This window comes from Mustela putorius, unplaced genomic scaffold (genome assembly GCF_011764305.1).
Source record: "Mustela putorius furo isolate JIRA1106 unplaced genomic scaffold, ASM1176430v1.1 tig00003976_pilon_pilon_pilon, whole genome shotgun sequence".
NCBI classification, from domain to species: Eukaryota; Metazoa; Chordata; class Mammalia; order Carnivora; family Mustelidae; genus Mustela; species Mustela putorius.
This window is the reverse complement of record NW_025422118.1, coordinates 2096215-2118981: the sequence shown is the minus strand read 5'-3', so window position 1 is coordinate 2118981 and position 22767 is coordinate 2096215.

The following is a 22767-nucleotide window of genomic DNA, read 5'->3' as shown; positions in this document are numbered from 1 at the left end:
GTGAGATTTACACTGAGCACAGGGGTTCCACAAGGAGTGGAGAAATGGGAAGAGACCTGCCCACCATGGTAGCCTAACAGGATGGAAGAGAGCCAGCGTGCTGGAAGGATGTGGCCCATTCTAGCCATCTCTGCAGTGAGTCAGGCCAGGCCAAAACAGGACGCTCCTCCCTCTGACAGTCTCTTCCTGGAAACCACTTCTCCAGCTGGGCTGGGGCACTCGGTGTGCTGGGAAAATCCTAAAATAGGAACCGAGAAACCCGGGTTGTCATCTCCTTAAATGACGTTTATCTCTCTTCTCTGGTCCTGTTTCCCTGTTTCCAGAATACCAAAACCCACACAGAGTAGTTAACATCTGAAATAAGAAGGATGAAATTGATATGAAAAGTACAAGTACCCAAATCCAAAATGGGATGGAGCGGCACTTAAGGGTCCCATCCTCTGCTTCCACTCAGATCTTTGCTCCTGAACAGGTCCTACACAAAGAGAGAGTGCAGGCATCCATAAAAAAAGCACAGAAACTGTTTGTTGATGCAAAACCAAATGTCCCCTATTTCAGCTTGACTGGAGAGGATAGATGGGTTCTTCCAGTCTTCCTCAACTCCCAACCCTGGTTTCCAGGAGCTTCAGACAATCTGTCTGTCTGTTTGGGTTGTGTCTTGTGGTGATCCTGTCCCCATCTGTGTGGAGCCACCCGGAAACAGTGGCCCACTGGAGCTGACCCTCCTGAAGTCTTCATACCTCCCCTATCACATCTGGGACATGTGCCCAGCGTGGGGGAGAAAAGTTGCTGGAAGGAGGGGTGTTCATACAGGGACCTGAAGGCAAGAAGGGAGGACAGCCAACACATGGTGCCCCTCCAGAGCAGACCTGGACTCTAAAAATAGTTTCATGATGTCAACCCCAGAATAAAGGCTTCTTTGGCTTTAGGGGTAAAACATTTCTGTTTGGAATTCAACCGAAGGCTTTGTTACAAATACTTCATATGACAGAACCTATTAATATCTCCACTTAATTGCTCCCAGTTTTGTAATCGCTGTGGCAGAAATTCCAGCCAGGTCAATTAAGGAAAGTAGGTTTGCTCCACTGGGGGCTCCGCAAGTTCCTGTAAATCAAGTCACATTGGCATTTTACCCAGCTCGGAAACCTATTGCCTTGACATGATCTGAAGTTTCCATTCCCGGCCCAACCTATTGGCGTCTCTTGTTGGGGAGGACAACAGGGAATTAGGAGGGACAGAGAAAGAAATGTGCTTTATCTTAAAATGAGACAGCATCTCGGGCAGCAAGCATGTTTCAGTGAGTTTCCTTATGGCTGGACACAAGGATTTGCTGAAAGCCCCAGCCTTGCGCTTCATAATTTGGGTCAGTCAAAATCTACCCACTGGCTTTTATTAGTGAACCTCCAGGCCTCATGCGGGAAGGTCAGGCTCTCTCTTCTCCCACAGGAAGACCCAAAATTATCACGAGCAGAAATTATAGAAATTGCAAATTACGAAAATAGCGGCAGGAGCATTTGGTCCATGGCTCTGGCCCAACAGGAGACTGGCAGAGAGAAAATTGCTTTTGTATCTGTGAGGGCCTCCCTACATGTAGACTTTATTAAAATGAATGTGAATCATTTCCTCCGTACACCATGGGCAGGGGCTGGGTGACAGAAGACCATCTAACACCTGTTGCCCCAGTAATCATCTGAAAGAGCTAAGATCAGCAAGTATAAATGATAATAAAATTTAGGAATACTCCCAGAGTTGAGGGGGAAACAGACTTTCCCGCCCATACATACATTCGATGGCAAGACACACACAAGTACAGCAGAATCCAGGCTCAACCTGGCAAGCACTGTTCTTTAAGTGGGGGTGGAAATTCTCTTTCAAGATCTTATTCTTCTGTGGTTTTTGCATAGTTCCTTGATGACTTAATTTCTTTTCTAATTAATTATTTTTAATGCATTAATTGACTCATTCATCAAAAAGTTTTTGAAGGACTGTTATATTCCCGCTTCTATACCAGGGGCTGGAAACTCAGTGAAGAGCAAAACTGGCAAGATTTCCTATCCTTCTGGAGCTTACAGTCCAAGTGGGTAGGGGATGGAGGAGAGCAGTGATCTTCAAAGGGTGCCAAGAGGTGCTGCATCATATGTGGCTGCTTATTTCGTTTAGGGGGTTGCTTTTTTTGTTGTTACTGTTTTGGGTGATGAACATCTGAAAATGGTGGTTTGGGACCTAGTTCTTTAAAATATATGCTTTGCTTGTTTCATTCTTAATAAATGATATCTCAGACTTTAACCAAAAAGTCCTCCTGGCTGAAACCACTCTAATGATCTATCCCAAATTGTTTAGAAATGTCAGGAAGATGAGTGCAAGAGCTGCTGTCACCAATGTCAGAGCTCAAGAATAACTGGCCAGTGACCTCTGATGCCACACGCCCATGGGCTGTGGTGCTTTCTTCATTGCCAGACTCTGCAGTGGTCCCTGTGGGCTATTAGTCTGGCGACAGCCCTGAATCAATGTCTCTTCTTTTGGGTGATGACATTTTCCTGGAGACAGAGCTGTACTCTGGCACCTCACACCAAGAGCATAGATCTAGAATGAAAGGCCCATAGAGGGGAGATCTGTATGAGGCCCTCCTAATTGTATTAGGTGCACTGAAGCTTCTTATCGTGTGGTATGAAAACTAAAGCCTTCTGGAACACTGTCTATGGTGTAGAGTGTTTTCTACCCAACCTGGGGATCAGTTGCTTCAGAGACCCTCCTGGCCTCTGTAAATTCTTGTGGCTACAACTAAGAAACCATCCCAATTTAATTGGACCTCCCGATTTAGCCTGCCATTAATGCCAGTCTTCCCTCCCTTCACCCAACAGAAGACTTTCCCTTGGACCTCCCAATTGTACATCCCCTTTGAGTCTCAGAGCCCAGCTTCAAGGTGAGATGCGGAGCCTGGAAAGAGTGGCAGCCTGAGGGAGCCAAATTCGAGCAGCCATTGCTGGGGAATCACTCATGAATGTGGGGCAGGAGGGGACTGGCAAGCAGGGGACTTTCCAGCCCACAGCAACATTGACCCCTCTGTCTTCTAGAAACTTGGAGATGGGTTCTCTATTCACCTCCTAAAGAAAACAATTCCAAGCATAGAATTGGCAGGGTTCCTCAAAGCTGTTAATAGTCCTCCCTCACCATTTTAGAAGTCTTCTCTGATCTTCTCTAATCCCCTGACTGAAGCCAAACAGACAAGCTTCATATTCCTCTTTCCTTCCTCTTTTTCTTCCCTTCTTCTCCTTTACTTTCTCGCCTCATTCTCCCCCTAGTAGGGGGAATGGGAAGGGGCACATGGGCCTCAGACTTTCTGTTTATGCAAAGGAATTATTCTCAAGGCAACAATTTCCCCAACAACAATGTAATTATGAAATATTACCCAAACACTTTGGGTATTATTGAATGTGCCATTTCTGGATTCTGGCCAAGGGCTTTGGCAGGAACAAGACTCAAAGGAGGAAAAGAGGGAGAAAAATTATGAACATGTCTCCCCTTCAGTTCTGCTGTTGAATTAAACCACATGTAAGTTTTTCTAGAGGAGCAGGCAGAAGGGAACAGCTCCAAAGCACATGTTTCAAAGGAGAGGTCTTGTCTTGGGGATTTTGAAAATTAGCGGCTAAAGCAATATAACATGAAGTTCGGGAGCATGTGGAAGTGATTAAATTCTATTGCCATGTACAGTAAAGGTTGTTAATCAGCACCTTACTACTGGCTACTTAGAGGCAGGGTTGGAGTAAACATGGAGTTGTACTCCATAACTATCCCCGGGGTTGTTGTGAGGACCCTGGTCTGCAAGGGTAACGCTCTGGAGAGGAGTTGGAGTTAATGACATGACAAATGCCTCAGTAAACTAAGCCTTGGAGGGATGGTACAGCTGAAACCTCACCCACAGGGTTGTAATTATATATACCTGGAACTTAGAGGCGTCTCTGGTATTTCTTCCTCAGTACCAAGGCATCCAAAGGAAGCATCCAAAAGTTAGGGTGTGGTCAGTCCTCTTATATTTCAGTCATTCATTCATTTGTTCATGTATCAATGTATGCATAAATACATTTAAATTATAGCTGTGGAGTAACTACTTTGAACACAAACCATAGACAATATAAATATCTGGTCCCTATTCTGAAAAAATTTACTAGCTAGTGAAAACAGAAAACCTATAATTATAATAAACTAAATTAACAACTAAGACAAAACAAAAATATATACATATATACACATATATGTAAATAATATATTTTAAAATGTATGTAAATAGTAAAAGAATAATTCAGACAGAAAACTTCCAAGGACTTGAGAGGAAGAAGACAAGAGCACTGTCATCCAGAGTAAACTGAAAGGCATAGAATATGTGTTGGAGGGGCACCTGGGTGGCTCAGTGTGTTAAAGCCTCTACTTTCCGCTCGGGTCATGATCCCGGGGTTCTGGGATCGAGCCCCGCATCGGGAGCTCTGCTCAGCAGGGAGCCTGCTTCCACCTTCTCTCTCTCTCTCTGCCTACTTGTGATCTCTGCCTGTCAAATACATAAATAAAATCTTTAAGAAAAAAAAGAATATGAGTTGGACATGGGTGTGTGGAAGAGAGAAGAGGCATTCCAGGGGAGATAGGCCAGCATCACAGTGGTGGTGAAACCCTTCCTCTTTTGCTCCATTCTTGTGTAAGAGCCAAGCAAGAGCCCTACCATCAAGGGCAGGGCTGGCCAGATGAACTTGACATTGATGGCAGCGGCCGGGAAGAAAGGCCAGAGATGGTTAAGTCAAAATGAGGCTATCAGGGTGGACCCGAATCTACTCTGAGTGGTGTCTTTATAAAGAGAAGACATCAAGACATGTAGAGACATACCAGAGGAGCACATGCAGAGATGACCATGTGAAAAGGCTGCAAGAAGGGAACCTTCTGTAGGCCCGGGAGAAAAACCTCAGAAGAAACCAAACCTGCTGAAACTTTGATCTTCACCTCTACCCTTTAGAACTCAGAGAAAATTAATTTCTGTTGCTTAAGCCACCCAGTCTATAGTATTCTGTTATGCCAACCCTAGCAGAATAATATATATGTCTTTTCACATTTCATTTGTTAATATAAATTACATTAATAGATTTTAAAATGTTAATTCATGCACGTACATTCCTAGGATAGACTAAAGTTATTTAGAATATATTTTTAATAGATTGTGCTTAGGATTTCTATATCTATATTCCCAAGTGAAATTAGACACAATTTCTTTACTTATATTGTTTTATTTTGTTTTGTTATTAAAGATAAAGGGGTCTTTATAAAATGAGTTGAAGATCATTCTGTTTTTCTCTATCATTGGAAAAATCGAATAACATTTAGTAGAATTCACGTATAAAATCACAGAGCCTGCAGTGGGTTAAAGCCTCTGCCTTCGGCTCGGGTCATGATCCGGGGGTCCTGGGATGGAGCCCCGCATCGGGCTCTCTGCTCAGCAGGGAGTCTGCTTCCCAATCTCTGCCTACTTGAGATCTCTGTCTGTCGAATAAACAAACAAACAAAAAAATCTTTAAAATTACAGAGCCTGGTAGAATTTGTAAGGGGGAAGAAAGGAAGATAGAAAAGATTAAAAAAAAAAAAAAAAAAAAAACCACTGACTTGGCTTCTATAAAGGCTATAGGTGTACTCAGTTTTTAGATTTCTTTTTGAGACAGTTACATTAAATTATATTTTCTGGGAATTTTTAAAATTTTTGTCTGGGATCATTATACATGAATCAACTGCATTCACAAATACAGAAACATAACATTAGGAGACTTTTAAAATACAGCATTAACAATACCACAAAATATAAAGTGCCTAGAGATAAATATAACAAAATATATATAGGATGATAGATAGACAGATAGATGATAGATTGATTAGATGGAGTCTAGAAGCACTTCCAGAATGGTGGCAATTAAGAACCTCTGAAATCCAGTTCTTCATAAAAGTCATGAGGACATTGGGGAAAAATGTCAAAATCAACCTTTTCAGAACTCTGAAAATTAACAGGTTTGCCTTAAGTCAGAGGAGATTTTAATTCAAGAAAAACAATTGAATCTCAAAAACAACTTCCTTCTCCATGCCATTTTAAGTTGTTTTAATTCTATCTTCTTCTCTCAGCCCTACCCTAGCCTTAAAAAGCAATAATCTCACAACAATGGTAGCTGTGAAAAACAGAAGCCTAAAAGCCACAAGATGAGGCAAAACTAATTGGAGTTCCTCAAAAGCCCCTCAAAAGCTTTCGAGGAACTCCAGTTGAGAGCATTGTCATCATTTGACATATCTGGCAGCATACTGAAAAGCTCCATTCTCAGAAATTGTCTTTATTTGACTGAATCAGAGCTCTCTCTTTGTGAACAGCCCTGCCCAAAAAATTTGTTAAAAATAATCAGTGACAATTTTTTAAAATTGCAGCTGCCTGAGTGTTACCAGTCATAAGTAATAAGCAAGTAAAAAGTTTAAAGGAAAACTGAAGTATTAGGGGGCTTTGAAAAATTTCATCAAATTCCTGGAATCTAGAAAGCCACATATATAGGACTGTACATAAACCCAGGAAAGACAGGAGAAGGCCATGATTTTTCACCTCTGGTTAACCCTGAAGCTTTGTTAAAGCAGGAAGCAAAAGCTAAGGCAGAGTTGTAAACTACCTGCGGCAGCACTGAAATTTGTCCCAGTATACACACATAGAGTCCCAGAGCAAAATTTGGAGATTTATTGATTTATGACATTTAAGGAAATCTCTGTCCAATAATTAACTTCTAACTAAACTAACCAGGCCAGGAATTCAGTGGCCACACATGACAGAGGATTAAAGCTTTACAGAATTAGTCCAGGAAAGTCACTGAACAAAGAACAATAACAAAGTGTTGGAAGGGGAGTGAAACTGAATTCCAAAATTACTATATTATTTAAAATTTCTGTTTTCAACAATGGAACACAAGATATGCAAGTAAACAAGAAAGTATGGCCCATATATGGAGGAGCAGTGAATAGAAATCGTCCCTGATGGATGCCAGACATGGGACTTAATACACAAAAACTTTAAATTAGTTATTATAAATATGTTCAAAAAACTTTGCAAACCACATATAAAGAAAAAGGAAAGTATGAGAGCATTTTCATCAAATAAAAATTATCATTGAACAACTAGAAAGTTTGAAAAGAACCAAATAGAAATTCCAGAATTGAAGAGTAAAATAACTGAATAATAAAAATTAAAAATTCATTAAAGGGGCTCAGAGCAGATCTGAACTGGAAAATGAAAGGATCAGTAAAGTTGAAGACAGATTGAGACTATCCAGTCCAAGGAACAATAAAGAAAAAATGAGGACAAATGAACAGAATCTCACAAACCTGTAGGACACTATCTAGTCCACCAAGCTATTTACCATAAGAATGCCAGAGCTAAAGTGAGAAAGGGACAGAAAAAAAAATTGAAGAAATAATAGTTTAAAACTTGATAAATATGATGAAAACCATAAAATTGTATATCCAAAAATTTTAACAAACTCTAAAGGGAATAAACTGAAAGATATCTATCTATACCTAGGCATACCCATAGTCAAATGACTGAAAAACAAACAAAAATAGAAACTTGAAAACAACAAGAAAAAAAGCTGTTTGTCATATATAAAGAATCACAAGTAAGATTAATAGCTGACCTCTCATCAGAAGCCATGGAGATTAGAGGCAGTGGGACAAAATCTTCAAAGTGCTTAAAGAAGAATGCTAACCAAGAAATCCATATCCACTGCAAATTATCCTTGAGAAGTTAAGACATTCTCAAATAAACAAAAACTGAGAGATTTTGTCACTAGCCACATTTTTGCCACAAGTATACTTGAGGGACACCTTCAGGCTGAAATAAAAGGATATTAGACAGTAACTCAAATCCAAAGAAGTAAAGAGCATTAGTAAAGGTAACTATCTAGATAAATAAGACAATATAAATGCATCTTTGTCTGCAATACTTTTCTTCTCACTGAAAATTTAAATGAAACTAGAAAAAGAAGAGGAAATTAATCCAAAGCAAATAGAAGGAAAGAAACAATAAAGACAAGAGCAGAAATAGAGAACAGAAAAATAATAGAGAAAATCAACGAAACCAAAGTTGGTTCTTTGAGAAGACCAAAAAAACTGAATAATCCTACACAGACTGACCAAGATTTAAAAAAATAGAAAAAAAGACTTAAATTAGTAAAATGAAAGGGAAACAAGAGGGGACACAACTACCAAACCAAAAACATTACAAAAGTATAATATGAACGGTTGTATACTAGCAAATTGCATAATCTAGATCAAACAGACAAAGTCCTAGAAAAACATAAACTACCAAAACTGACTCAAGAAAAAATTGAAAAGCTGAATCTGAACAAAATGATAACAAAGAGATTGAACTACAAATCAAAAATTCCCCATAAAGAAAATAAAAGTTAGACCCATGGGGCCCATCAGATTTTTAAATAGACCAATTTAAATCAACAGGTAACACCAATCCTTCACAAATTCTTCCAAAAAAAACGGGAGAGGATGAAACGTTTCCCAACTCATCTTATGATGCTAATATTACCCTGATATTAAATCTAGACCAAGATACCACAAGAAGACTATAGATTCTATGAATATAAATACAAAAATCCTCAACAAACTACTAGGAAACTGAATTTAGCAATATATAAAAGGATTATACACCATGACCACGAAAGGCTTATCACAGGAATATGGGATTATTTTAACATAAAAAAAAGCAACCAATGTAATAAACCACCTTAAAAGAATAGAGGTCAAAAACTATATGATCATCTTGGTGGATTCAGAAAAAATATATTTTGATGAAATCCAATAATCATTCATGATAAAAATACTCAGCAAACCAGGAATAGAATAAAACTTTCTTAAATTGATAAAGACTGGGGCACCTGGGTGGCTCAGTGGGTTAAAGCCTGCCTTCAGCTCAGGTCATGATCCTAGGGTCCTGGGATCGAGCCCCACATCGGGCTCTCTGCTCAGCAGGGAGCCTGCTTCCTCCTCTCTCTCTGCCTACTTGTGATCTCTGTCTGTCAAATAAATAATAAATAAAATCTTTTTAAAAAATTTGATAAAAGAAGAAGAGGAAAAAGTGGAAGAAGAAGAAAAACAAAACCACCACAGTAAATATCATATAGGATGCTGAAAGAAGATAAATATTTCTCCCCTGGGATCAGCAACAATATAAGGATATCCATTATTGCTGTTTTCACTCAACAGTGTATCAGAGTTTCCACACAGCAAACAAAAAGAAGTAAAAAGTATCCAGATTGAAAAGGAAGAAGTAAAACTATGTCTACTTGCAGATGACATATCTTGAATATAGAAAATCCTATAGAATTTTTTTTAAATGCCATTAAACTAATAAAAGAGTTTAACGAGGTTGCAGGATACAAGATTAACATACAAACATCAACTGTACTTCTATATAACAATAAAAATATGAAAATGAAATTAGGGAAAAAATCCCATTTATGACTGCATCAGAAAGAATAAAATCCTAAATTACTTAGGAATAAAATGAAGGACTTACACACTAAAAACTATAAAATAACATTGAAAGAAATTGAATAGGACCCAAATAAATGCAAAGACACCCTGTCTTTTTTTTTTTAACTGCAAGACTCAATATTGTTGAAACTGATCTATAGATTTGATGCTGTTACTATCAAAATCCTAGCTGACATTTCTTCTCCTTTTTTTTTAAAGAAATTGACAATTGATTTTATAAGGAAATGGACGGGAACCAGAATAATCTTGAAAAAGAAAGATAAACTTGGAGGACTCAAAACTTAGTACAAAGCAACAGTAATGGAGATCTGTGGTACCATCATAAGGGCAGACATACATACATACAGTTCAATGGAACAGACTGGAAATTCAGAAATAAATTACTACATTTATGGTCAGTTGATTTTTGCATTTGTGAATACTCAACAATAAATATATATTGAGTACCTTTTATGTGTGTGTTCCAGTCACTGTGTTACCCACGCAGATAAAGCTATGAATAAGACAGACATAATTCTTCCCACTAGGGAATTTACTTTCTTTTGGTTGCTACAGAAATGTAAAGAAGTGATTATCTCAAGGCATGATAAATACAAAGAGAAGGAAACAGTATTATCAGAACACACAGGAAAGACAATTTTGTATACTGTTGCTAGTTTAAACAGTATGTAAGAAAACTTGGTTGCTATGAAGTAAGAGCAGAAGGTCATGAAATTATGGTCAGTTAATTTTTGATAAAGGTGCCCAAACAATTCAATAGGGAAAAAAAAGTCCTTTTTGATAAATAGTACTGAGACAACTAGATATTTACATGCAAAAGAATGAAGCCAGATCCCCACTTTTCACAGTATACAAAAAATTAACTCAAAATACCTATAAGAGACAAAATTTTAGAACTGTTAGAAGAAAACATCAGAGTAAATCATCATGACCTTGAATTAAGCAGTTTCTTAGGTATGACACCAAAAGCACAAGTGACAAAAGAAAAAAAATGGATAAATTAGATTTTACCAAAAGTAAATACTTTTGAGCTTCGAAGAATACTTGAACTTTTAAACAAGTGTTCATTCCAGCATTATTCATAATGATAAAAAGTAGAAACAATATAAAACAATATAAATGTTCATCAAATGATGGATAGATAAAATGTGGTATATTCACATGGTGGAATAGTATTAGGCCATAAAAAAGGAAGAAGTACTAATATATCATGGATGAACCTTAAAAACATTATGCTAAATCAATGAACACAGACACACAGGCCAAATAATGAAAAATTCCATTTATATAAAATGTCCAGATTAGGCACATCTATAGAGACAGAAAATAAATCAGGGCTGGGAATGGGGTAGGGAGAGGAATAGCTGGGGAATGACTGCTTAAGAGTATGGGATTTCTTTCTGGGATAATGAGAGTATTCTAGAATTAGTGATGGTTGCACAGCTCTGTGAATGTAAACTACTGAATTACACATGATAAAAGGATAAGCTGTATGGTATGTGTATTATATTTCTATAAAGTTGTTGTAAAAAAAAAAAAAAAACAAGAAAAACTTTAAAGGCATAGGTATATGAAAAGAAACATAATGCCCATGCCTTATAACATCAATATGCTAAACATGTTAATTTGATCCAAATTATTTTATAGAGTCAATAAAATACCCACTTAAATATCAATGGGTTTTTCAAAATGGACTTAAAATCTAAATCTAAATATTATATGGAAGAACTAGCAGTCAAGAATAGTCAAGGCAGGGGCACCTGGGTAGCTCATTCAGTTGGGTGTTTCCTGCCGCTCAGGTCATGATCTCAGTGTCCTGCAATTGAATCCCACATTGGGGTCCATACTCTGCAGGGATTCTGTTTCTTTTTTTCCCTGTGCCCTTCCCCCCCAACTTGTGCATGCATTCTCTCTCTCTCTCTCTCTCTCTCTCTCTCTCTTTTCTGAAATAAATAAATAAAATCTTTAAAAAAAATAAAAAGAATAGTCAAGGAAATTTTAAAGAACAGTGAAGAAGGTTACCCTAGTGCTGTAAAAACTTATTTTAAACTATACAGCTATGGGCCATCTGGGTGACTCAGTCCATTAAGTATCTGCCTTTGGCTCAGGTCATGATCCCACCATCCTGAAATTGAGTTCCACATCTAGCTCCCTGGTCCAACACTTAGAGTAGTGCCTGACACATACTATGCTTCTCCCTCTTCCTCTACTCCTGCCCCCTGCTCATGCTCTCTTTCTCTCTCTCTCTCCCTCTTAAATAAATAAAAATCTTTAAAAAATAAAATAATAAAATAAAATAAACTATACAGCCCTCAGAAAATAAGAAAGTTGAAAAAAAATGGGCCAAATTCCTGAAGAGAGAATCTGAGGAAAGAAAATCTAAATATCAACAAATATATGAAAAATTCCCAACCACACCAGTAGTCCAAAAAATAAAAATTCAAACCATAGGGAGCTACCATTATATACTTACAAGATTGCAAGAATTAATATCTGACAATATGATGGATTGGCAATAATATAGAACAATGGGAATTCATGCCCTGCTTTCAAGAGCTTAATTTGAACAACCACTTTATAGATTGATTTAGCAATATATAGTCAAGTTGAAGATGTGCATGCTCAGCAACCCAGCTATTCCATTTCTAAGAACATATCAAAAGGATTGCAAAATGTTTTTAACAGCACTATTTGTAATAGAAAAAACTGGATATAGTCTAAATTTGCATCAATAGGCAGATTCCTGTCTTGTTTGCCACTAAATTCCCAACACTTAGAGTAGTGCCTGACACATATTATTGCTCAATAAATATTTGTTGAATCAATAAATCCGTATTGGACAAGACTGCAGAAAGACGTTTCCAAACACACTCCATTTATTAGAAATCTAAATGGGAAAAGAGAACTTTTGAGAGAACTTTCAGTGTTGTCTTTTAGACTAGTCTAATCTAGCCTAAGGGATTCACTTCCTAGAGGTCTAGCTTTCTGATTTATCTCTTCCACACTAAGTGAAAAGAAGTCTTCTTTGCTCCTCATTTTTCTGCCTCACTCTTTATTTCTACCAAATATAGCCTTTGCAGCTTTCTGGAAACAAAATTTTCTCCCAAAACAGCAGCCTTCATTGCCTACTGGAAAAATATTTTTCACCAACACCTATTTTCACCAAACTAAACACATTATCTAAAATTTAACATGGCTATATATTCTTTTTTCATTGAAGCATATTTAACATACAGTGTTATATTAGTTTCATATATGCAACATAAAAATGTTTTTACATGACTCAGTGCTTGTCATGATAAGTGCAGTCACCATCTGTCACCAGAAATATTATTATAATCTTGTTGACTATATTCTCTGTGTTGTACTTTTCATCTCTGTGATTTATATTATAGCTGGAAGTTTGTACCTCTTAATACTCTTTACCAATTTTGCCATCCCCCTGCCCCCATCCATTTCCCCTCTGGCAACCACTACGTTTTTTCTGTATTTAAGAGTCTGTTTGTTTGTTTGCCTCTTGGTTTCTGTGTTACTTGCTGAGTTCCTTAGACTTCACCTATGAGTGAAATCATATGGCATTTGTCTTTCTCTAACTTATTAATTATGCCATCAGGTGCCAGTACTTCTGAGGCCATATTTGTCAACAAGGGTGAACTAATAGGACAAGATGCTGAGAGTTGGAGCTTTAGGGCACTACAGATTCCAGATCCAATCAGAAAACTTCAGTGGGAACATTGATGTTGGAAGGTCTCCTTGACCTGCTTCAGGATGGCCAGTTGTAATTAGCTGAATGAAATCTCTGATCCCTGTGGTTCAAACTGGGTACAGAGAGAAGCTGCCTGATTAAATTCAAACCATTTGTAAATGACCAACATGAGCTATCTGCCTACACAGGATTCTTTCTGTGGGAAATCACACTGATATTCAGAAGCCTTAGTTATGCAATATGCATGTTATCCAGGAATTCTTCATCTGTAAAAATTGGCTAGAAGCTCTGTCTGGTGGCCTGGATCTAATCCTGAAATTGAGAAGAAGGCAGAGGAGTAGACTATGTGCCAGACTAGTCCAGGGAAGTGAACAAGAATCTGGGACAACCATCCATATTTCTTGCTCAGGGATCATACCTGGGACTTTGGGGTTTTTTTCCTGCTTCTCCTTTAGATAGCTCCTGATTGTGGTTGATTATAATTTCTGTTGCATCAATCATAACTCTAAGCCAGTTAATTACAAATCACTGGTGACCAAACATGGTTTCTGCTGGGGATCTGCATTTCTCTTATTGATGTATCTCTGAATTGTCTCCTTTGTTTCACAAAGTCTTTACTCAAATAGTCCTACTAGACCTACAAAAGTATTGCAGATATTATTCAATGAATTGTTGAAGGAGACTAGCCAAAAAATCTTGTCTGGTCTCTCATTTCAGATTTAAAAACTGCAGTCCTTCTTCTTCTTCTTCTTCTTCTTCTTCTTCTTCGTCTTCGTCTTCGTCGTCTTCTTCTTCTTCGTCGTCTTCTTCGTCTTCTTGTTTCTTTTTTCAATCTGGAATCATTCTTGCAGAATTATGAAAGAGGAAACATTTCAAATCATGCCTATTATTTCCAATGAGACATAGGTGAGACTTATAACACAATCAAGAATGTAAGCAGAATGCTTCGTAATGATGCTCTTTCTGCACCTACTTTATTTTCATTCTTCCCACTAACATTGGCATTGTAGGAACCTGGAATTTGAATGAAACAAACCAATCTACCACTGCCAGAAGAAAAGCTATCTATAGAGCACCTGTGCACCCACTACTTTTTTAGACGCTTTAGACAATTTTTTAAAGATTTTATTTTACCAGCAATCTCTACACCCAAAGTGGGACTTGAACTCCAACCCTGAGATCAATTGACACATGCTCCACTGACTGACCAGTCAGGAACACCAGATACATTACACAATTTATCTCTAATCCACTCATCAAAACAACATAGTATCTCCATCCCCAATTTTCAGATAAGGAAATTAACTCAGAAAAGATTAACTTATCCATGGTCACACAGCTACTAAGTGGTATTACAATCCAAACCCATGTCTGTCTTCCCTCAAAACCCATTGCATTAAGCAGACCATTCTTCAAAATGGCAGTTATACTTATAGTCTCCTTTTGTGGAAACTACTCAACCCACTGCACCCAACTTGGGAATAAACCTTAGATGCTTTCTTGTATATATTGCCCTGCTGTGAACAGGTTTATGTGCCTCTGGAAAAGGTGATTAGAGCAAGGGGATCTCCTGCCCCTAGGTTGGCTAGATTGGCCAGTCTATAGGTAGAATGAGGATCTATAAGCAAAGATCTTTACCGAGAAAGGATGATGATGATCCATTTGGCCTTTTTCTTGAACTTCAACAGGAGATTCATGGAAAGAGTCAATAGCTTGGTTTTGGAGAGGAGGAAGGGTGCTTAAAAAGTGCACAGAGGAGAAGCAAGATGGTGGAGGAGTAGGAGACCTAGATGTCATTGTGTCCCAAGAGTTCAGCTAGATAATTATCAAATCATTCTGGATACCTACAAACTCAACAGGAAATTGAAAAGAAGAGCAGCAATTCTAGGAACAGAAAAGTGACAACTTTCTGGAAAGTAGGATGTACACAGAAGTGTATCCATGATGATAGATAAGAAGAGAGACTGGGGGGAAAGGGCTGGCTCCTGGCAAGTGGTAGAGCAGTGAAGCACAAAGTTGGAATTTTTAGAAGTCTGCTCCACTGAGAGACATTGCTCTATAGGCTAGACAGGGAGGCAGGGGGAGCTCTCATGGGAAGAATGTGGTCTCAGGACCCATAAGGTCACAGATAGACCAGAGATGCATAAGTGTGGCAGAGTCCCCAGGTATCACAGGGAGGGAAAGACAGAGCCAAGGAGTAGGTTGTCAGCTCGGGGTTACCCTAAACAGTGATCCAAGACAAAGTTGGGCCACTGTTCTTCAAGGAGGGACCTCACAAGCAGCCGATCTGGGAGACTCACCTTCCTTCTCTGGGAAGAGTTACATGGGAGAACATGGTAGGAATCTGCTGGGTTTGGAGATTCCAAATGGGGCCATGGGCTAGAGATAGAAATGCTCCATCAAAGTCTGGGTGAGCTCAGAGTGAGGCCAGAGACCAGGGAGAAGGGGGGGGGGGGAATTGACTGCTTTTCTCTGAGGGCGCACTGAGGAGTGGGGCCCAAGCTCTGGGCTCCTACAGGGATGGAGATTGAGAGAATGCCATTTTCATTCTTGTCCTGAGAGCAAACCCGAACAGATTACTTCAGGGAACAAAAGCTCCTGAGAATGAACCCGAACAGATTAGTTAACCTGGCCCCTGGCAAGGGCTGTGCAATTCTGCTTCAAGCAAAGACATTTGAGAATCCCTGCAACAGGCCCCTCCCCCAGAAGATCAGCAAGAACATCCTGCCAAAAACAAGTTCACCAATCAATGAGAACTGTGGAACTCCAGAGCTAGGGGAAAGCAACATATAGAATTCAGGGATTTTTTCCCCATGATTCTTTAGTCTTTCAAAGTTAAATTTAAAAAATTTTTTTTCTTATTCTATTTTTAAAATCTTTCCTCTTTCCTATTTTAACCTTTTTAAACAATTTTATCTTACCAGTACCTTTTAAAAAATATTTTTAAATTTTTCATTGTTATACTCATATTCTATCTCTTCATTTTATTTGTTTTTTGCATACTTTTTTTTATACATATAAGTTTTCCTTTCTTTAAAATATTAGGATACAGTTTCTTCTAACAGATCAAAATATTCCCTAAATCTAGGACATGGCTTTGTTCTAGTCTCCAGCCTGATTACATTCTTTCCTCTTTTTTTTTTCATTGCTCAACCAGATTCCTATCTTATCAATTCTTTTTTTAGGACCTTTTTAAATTTTCATCTTTATAGTCATATTCCATCCCTTCATCATGTTTACCCTTATTTTTGTATATACATAATTTTTCTTTCTTTAAAATTTTGGGAGGCAGTTTCTTCTAATAGACAACCATACACACAAAATCAAGTGTGTGGTTCTGTTCTATTCACCAGTCTAATATGTATTTTCCTTTTTTTTCTCCTTTCTTCTCCCCCCGCCCCGCACCCCAGTTTCGGGTCTCTTCCAATTTCATTTGTGTATATTTTTCTGGGGTCATTGCTACCATTTTAGTGTTTTGTTCTCTCATTCATCTATTCTTATCTAGTTAAAATGACAAGGCAGAAAAACTCACCTCAAAAAAAAGGACCAAAAAAAAGTACCAAAGCCTAGGGACCTAATCAATAAGGACATTAGTAAGATGTCAGAACTGGAGTTCAGAATGATGATTATCAAGGTGCTAGCTGGACTTGGAAAAAGCATGGAAGATACTAGAGAATCCCTTTCCAGAGAAATAAAATCCCTTTCTGGAGAAATAAAAGAACTAAAATCTAACCAAGTTGAAATTTAAAAAGCTATTAATGAGGTTCAAACAAAAATGGAGGCTCTTACTGCTAGGATAAATGAGGCAGAAGAGAGAATAGTGATATAGAGACCAAATGATGGAGAATAAAGAAGCTGAGACAAAGAGAGATAAACAACTCTTGGACTATGAGGGGAGAATTAGAGAAATAAGTGATACCATAAGACAAAACAATATTAGAATAACTAGGATCCCAGAAGAAAAAGAAAGAGAGAGGGGGCAGAAGGTATACTGGAGAAAATTATAGCAGAGAATTTTCCCAATTCGGCAAAGGAAGCAAGCATCAAAATCCAGGAGGCACAAAGAATCTCCCTCAAGATCAATAAAAATAGGTACACACCCCATCATCTAATAGTAAAATTTACAAGTCTCAGTGACAAAGAAGAAATCCTGAAAGCAGTTCAAGACAAGAGGTCTGTAACATACAATGGTAGAAATATTAGATTGGCAGAGACCTGGCAGGCCAGAAAGGACTGGCATGATTTATTCAGAGAACTAAACAAGAAAAATATGCAGCCAAGAATACTGTATCCAGCCAGGCTGTTATTGAAAATAGAAGGAGAGATAAAAAAGCTTCCAGGACAAACAAAAACTAAAAGAATTTGAAAAAAAAAAAAAAAAAAAAAAAAAAAAAAAACTAAAAGAATTTGAAAGCACCAAACCAGCCCTACAGGAATTATTGAAAGGGGTCCTCTAAGCAGAGATAGCCTAAAAGTAAAAGACCAGAAAGGAACAGAGACAATGTATAGTAACAGTAACCTTACTGGCAATACAATGGCACTAAATTCATATCATTCAATAATCACCCTGAATGTAAATGGGTTAAATGCCCCAGTCAAATGACACTGGCTATCTGAATGGATTAAAAAACAAGGCCCATTGATATGTTGTCTGCAAGAAACTAATTTTGGACCCAAAGGCACCTCAAGAATTAAAATGAGAGGGTAGAAAAAATTTTACCATGCTAATGGACATCAAAAGAAATCTGGGGTGGCAATCCTTATATAAGATCAATTAGATTTAAGCCAATAACTAGAATAAGAGATGAGGAAGGACACTCTATCATACTCAAAGGGTCTGCCCAATAAGAAGATCTAACAATTTTAAATATCTTGCCCCTAACATGGGAGCAGCCAATTATATAAAACAATTAATAACTAAATCAAAGAAACATGTTGACAATAATACAATAATTATAGGGGACTTTAATATTCCCTCAAAGAAATGGACAGATCATCTAAGCAAAAATCAACAAGGAAATAAAGGCTTTAAATGACACTGGACCACATGGACATCACAGATATATTCAGAACATTCCATCCCAAAGCAACAGAATACACATTCTTCTCTAATGTACATGGAACATTCTCCAGAATAGATCACATCCTGGGTCACAAATCAGGTCTCAAATGGTACCAAAAGATTGGAATCATTCCCTGCAAATTTTCAGACCACAATGCTTTGAAACTAGAATTCAACCACAAGACAAAAGTTGGAAAGAACTCAAATACATGGAGACTAAAGAGCATCTCACTAAAGAATGAAATTAAAGAAGAATTTAAAAATTAATGGAAACAAATGAAAATGAAAACACACTGTTCAAAATCTTTGGGACACAGCAAAGGTGGTCCTGGGAGAAAGTACATAGCAACACAAGCCTTTCTGAAGAAACAAGAAAGGTCTCGAGTACACAACCTAACCCTACAACTAGAGGATCTGGAGAAAGAACAGCCAAGAAAGCCTAAACCCAGCAGGAGAAGAGAAATAATAAAGATCAGAGCAGAAATCAATGAAAAAGAAACAGTAGAATAGATCAGTGAAACTAGGAGATGGTTCTTTGAAAGAATTAATAAGATTGATAAACTCCTAGCCAGACTTATCTAAAAGAAAAGAGAAAGACCCAAATTAGTAAAATCATGAATGAAAGAGGAGAGATCATAACCAACACCGAAGAAATACAAACAATTATAAGAACTTATTATTTGCAAGTATACACCAGGAAATTTGACAGTCCAGAAGAAATAGATACATTCCTAGAGAGATATTCCTATAGACATATATAATTGAACCAGGAAGAAACAGAAAACCTGAACAAACCCATAACCTGTAAGAAGATTGAAGCAGTCATCAAAAATCTCCCAACAAATGAGAGCCCAGGGTCAGACGGCTTCCCAGGGGAATTCTATCAAACACTTAAAGAAGAATTAATACCTATTCTCCTGAAATTGTTCCAAAAAATGGAAATGTACGGAGAACTTCTAAACTCATTTTATGAGGCCAGCATTACCTTGATCCCAAAACCAGACAAAGACCCCATCAAAAAGGAGAATTACAGACCAATATCCTTGATGAACATGGATGAGAAAATTCTCACCAAAATACTAGTCAGTAGGATCCAACAGTAGATTAAATGGCTTATTCACCACGACCAAGTGGGATTTATTACTGGGTTGCAAGATTGGTTCAACATTCACAAATCAATAAATGTGATACAATATATTAACAAAAGAAAGAACAAGAACCATATGATACTCTCAGTAGATGCAGAAAAAGCATTTGACAAAGTACAGCACCTTTTCTTGATCAAAACTCTTCACAGTGCAGAGAAATAGGGTACATAGCTCAATATCATCAAAGCCTTCTAAAAAAAAAAAACCCACAGCAACTATCATTCTCAATGGGGAAAATCTGTGAGTTTTTCCCCTAAGGTCAGGAACATGGCAGGGCTGTCCATTATTACCACTGCTATTCAACATAGTACTAGAAGTCCTAACCTCAGCAAACAGACAACAAAAAGAAATAAATGGCATCTGAATCAGCAAAGAAGTCAAACTCTCACTCTTTGCAGATGATATGATATTATATGGGGAAAATCCAAAAGACTCCACTACAAAACTGCTAGAACTCATACAGAAATTCAGTAAAGTGTCAGGATATAAAATCGATGTACATAAATCAGTTGCATTTCACCAACAGTAAGACAGAATACAGAGAAATTAAGGAGTCAATCCCATTTACAATTGCATCCAAAACCATATGATACCTAGGAATAAACTTAACCAAAGAGGCAAAGACTCTGTACTTAAAAAACTATGAAGTACTCATGAAAGAAATTGATGAAGACACAAAGAAATGGAAAAATGTTCCATTGCTCATGGGTTAGAAGAACAAATATTTTGAAAATATCTATGCTACCTAAGGCAATCTACACATTTAATGCAATCTCTATCAAAATACAATCAATGTTTTTCAAAGAAATGGAACAAATGATCCTAAAATTTATATGGAACCAGAAAAGACCCTGAATAGGCAGAGGAATGTTGAAAAAGAAAACCAAAGTTAGTAGCATCACAATTCCAGACTTCAAACTCTGTTACAAAGCTGTAATCATCAAGACAGTATGGCACCGGCATAAAAACAGACACATAGATCTATGGAACAGAATATAGAGCCCAGAAATGGACCCTAAACTCTATGGTCAACTAATCTTTGACAAAGCAAGAAAGAATGTCCAATGGAAAAAAAGACAGTCTCTTCAACAAATGATTGGGAAAAGCGGACAACCACATGCAGAAGCATGAAACTGGACCATTTCCTTACACCACACACAAAAATAGATTCAAAATGGATCAAAGACCTCAATGTGAGACAGGAAACCATCAAAATCCTTGATAATATAGGCAGCAACCTTTTTGACCTCAGCTGCAGTAACTTCTTCCTAGAAACATCACCAAAGACAATGGAAGCAAGGGCAAAAATGAACTATTGAGACTTCATCAAGATAAAAAAACTTCTGTACAGCAAAGGAAAAAAACAAAACCAAAAGACAACTGACAGAATGGGAGAAGATATTTGCAAATGACATAGCAGATAAAGGGCTAATATCCAAAATCTATAAAGAACTTATCAAACTCGACACCCAAAGAACAAAGAATCTAATCAAGAAATGGGCAGAAGACATGAACAGACATTTCTGCAAAGACATCCAAATGGCCAACAGACACATGAAAAAGTGCTCAATATCACTCAGCATTAGGGAAATACAAATAAAAACTACAGTGAGATACCACCTCACATCAGTCAGAATGGCTAAAATTAACAAGTCAGGAAACGACAGATGTTGGCGAGGATGTAGAGAAAGGGGAACCCTCCTACACTGTTAGTGGGAATGCAAGTTGGTGCAGCCACTCTGGAAAACAGTGTGGAGGTTCCTCAAAAAGTTGAAAATAGAGCTACCTTATGACCTAGCAATCTCACTACTGGGTTTTTACTCCAAAGATACAAATGTATTGGTCCAAAGGGGCACGCACATGCACTCAAAAGTTTATAGCAGCAATGTCCACAATAGCCAAACTATGGAAAGAACCTGGAAACTATAGAAAGAACCTATGGAAAGAACCTTATCCATTCATCAACCAATTAATGGATAAAGAAGAAGTGATATATATATATATATATATATATATATATATATATATATATATATTGGAATACTATGCAGCCATCAAAACACCCGAAATCTTGCCATTTGCAATGACATAGATGGAACTAGAGGGTATTATGCTAAGCGAAATAAGTCAATAGGAGCAAGATAATTATCATAAGATCTCTCTGATATGAGGAATTTGAGAGGCAGGGTGCGGGTCATGAGGGAAAGTAGGGAAGAAAATGAAACAAGATGGGACTGGGGAGGAAGACAAACCATAAGAGACTCTTAATCTCACAAAACAAACTGAGGGTTGCTGGGGGGAGGGGAGGAAAGATAGGGTGGCTGGGTTATGGACATTGGGGAGAATATGTGCAATGGTGAATTCCATGAATTGTGTTGGACTGAGGATTCACAGACCTGTACCCCTGAAGCAAATAATACATTATATTTTTAAAAAAATAATAAATAATAAATAAACAAACACATGGAAAGAAAACATAGAAAGAAGAGAGGCCACGGAGACCCAGGAGTTAGCAGAATTGGTAAGTCAAAAATCTGAGACAACAGAATAAAACATATATGAAGAATGGAGAATGAGATAGTTGGTAGTCAACTGAGTGCTAGAAGCAGAAACTAAGACACTCTGAGTCACTCTAAGTGAAAGGGGTCAGTCAATGCCAAGGCTAGAAGGAGGTAATGGGAGAAAATAACCTAGTGACGAGAGCTGTGCTTTTCCAGTTCCTAAACTAAGCTCCTGTGTCTCTGAGTCAGCTATACATCTCTTTCTAGGGATACTGTGACATTTCTGCCTCCCTTATTGCGTATGTATCCTTGCTCTAAGTCTCCATTCCCTGAAGTCACTGAGTGACCAAAGGAGGCAAAAACACACATGCACCCTCTTTGCCTTATGTAGTGCTCCTCTCAGTGTTGAGCAACAACAAAGTCATCTCCTGCTCTTGCTGTATCCTGGTAGAAACACCTCTCCTAAGCTGACTGAGTCCTGACTCGTGGCATTTTCATATAACACAGAGATAGCCTCAAAACAGTGTTGAAAAATTTAACTCATGGAAAAGGGATCCAGTGGCTCCACATTACGCTTTTGGTTTCTTTCTGGGACTCTGGGCATCTAGTCCTCTGAGGTTCCTGACATTGTGTCTGTCCTTCAGAGATATGTGTTCGACATGGCCTTGTGAGTTTTGCCTGAATGTGTTGCTCTGCTTGAAGATCTGCTTCCCACTAACTGTTCCTCGCTACCCTGATATAACCAAAATTAAAGAGAGGATTTTCTGATCAGGAATAAGGTTGACA